The following is a 1,944-nucleotide window of genomic DNA, read 5'->3' as shown; positions in this document are numbered from 1 at the left end:
GGCGGTGTTGGGGGGCTGGCAGGGGAGGTCTCTCTTTGTGAGGGTCTCAGTGTGGCATAAGGGTCTCGGTGGCAGGGCCACCGCTGGAGCAGGGCACGGTGTCCTTCTCCCTGCAGGAGCAGAGCAGCCAGACTTGCTGGGATTTGTGTATGGCTCCTCTGATGTATAATATAACATAATGGGCTTGCCTGTGCCACAGCTGGAGCTCTTCTTGTACCTGGGGCACTGCCGCATGTCTCCATGCCCCTCATCTTTCCCCTCTGCAGCTCGTCACCAAGTCACTGTCCTGAAACTTTTCACGGAACTTTTGGGAATGCTAAGTCCTGTCCCTCCCCGTGGCAGGAGCCCCTGACCGGCTCCCTCCTGGGGGGGACACAGCGGGGTCCAGGCCTCTCACCCTATAAAATGGGTCGCGGGACTGGTTTGCCTCATGAAAACTCCAGGCAAGCCGTTTCCAAAGTTTGGGGCATGGGGCTGGGACTTTTCACTGAGAAGTGATAGGCTGCGCAGGGCACGATGGTGAATACTTTATTAAGTGACTATAAAAAAGGATGTTTATTTTGAAGGAAGCGCTGACTGTTTCTAAGACATTTATTGCTGCATTTGCACTGTGCTAACATGTACGGGTCCCAGTCAGAGGCGGTGACCCCATGCTCCTGGCCACTGCACAAACCCCTGCCTAAAAACATGCATGTTTGGATGAGGTTAGAGTGTGCCAGAGGCTTCAATACAGCCACATTGATGGGAATGTGGTTCTGAGAGGGGAAACCACTGATTTATCTCAGTAGAGCTTAACTCCACTTGAACCTTGGCTCAGAAACAAGGCTGGAGCGATGCAGTTCACAGCCTGGGAAACTCAGCTGGGAATTGCATTCCAGGGGCTGGAACTGGAGCAAAATCCAAGTGGAGATAAGGTGCAGGGGAATTGGGGTTGAACTGAGGAACTTGGGAGGTGGTAACTCCAGTGAGGGTATTGGGCTGTGTGGGGAGGAAGGGAGAGGGCAGAGAGGGGTGTCTGCAGCCCAGTGTTTCCCCGGGCACAGCAGGGAAGGGAAGAGCTGGAAGTGCCAGTTGGCTGTAGCAGCTTGAGGAAGCTTCACACTCATTGTATGTTTTTATTTCCTTTGGGTCATGGGGCAGCCCTGAGGAGGATTTGAGTGAGCATAATCCAGGTGTGTGGCTTTACCCTTTGATCACTGCTGCCCAGGCTGGTAAAGGTCACGAGCTCAGGCAGGTTTTCAGGTTTTATTGTAGATCCTGCCAGTGAACGGGGCATGGCCCTCCAAATGTGTGGGTTTCTCAGGCTTTGGCATAAAACAAGACAGTTCTTTGGGGTTGAGGCTCTTGTTTTTCAGCCAGTCCCTACTGATGGTGCAGTTCTGTTCTGAGGAAGGCCTGTGTAGCACAGCTGCAATAAATGTCCTCAAGGAGAGGGATGGGGAGTGAGGAGCAGCCGGCTGCAGAGCTTGGCTGGCCTTCCCGACCTTGGAGCTGGGCTTGGCTTTGCAAGCTGGAGCAGTGACCCGTGGCACTCCTGCGGCCAGCCGGGTGCTTCGCACGCCGAGCCCGAGTCAAGTGGGGAATAATTGAAGCTGGGAGCGAGTGCCAGAGCAGAGCAGCTACTGACTTGAGCCGGGAGTTGGTGTTCAAAGCTGGTGGGACCGTGTTGAGGTTGCACGTTCCCTCTGCTCCATGCAGCAGCAGAGGAGAGAGCACAGCGTGCAGCATTTGTAGCACCTTAGGGCTGGAAGGAAATTAGGAGCCATTTCTTAGGTGGATCCATTAGGAAATTAGGATCCATTTCTTCTTCTTCTCTCACTCCAGCTCAGTTGAGATTAGGTGATTTGTTGATGCCTCCTGGGCCTCTGCTTGCGTTGGGGTAGCAGACAGTTGGTATTTCTGCAGCATCCCTGTCATGGGGTTGGCATCATCCCCTCTCCTGTG

The sequence above is a fragment of the Pygoscelis adeliae genome, unplaced genomic scaffold (genome assembly GCF_000699105.1).
Source record: "Pygoscelis adeliae isolate BGI_AS28 unplaced genomic scaffold, ASM69910v1 Scaffold436, whole genome shotgun sequence".
Classification (NCBI taxonomy): Eukaryota; Metazoa; Chordata; class Aves; order Sphenisciformes; family Spheniscidae; genus Pygoscelis; species Pygoscelis adeliae.
Note: the sequence above shows the minus strand (reverse complement) of the source record.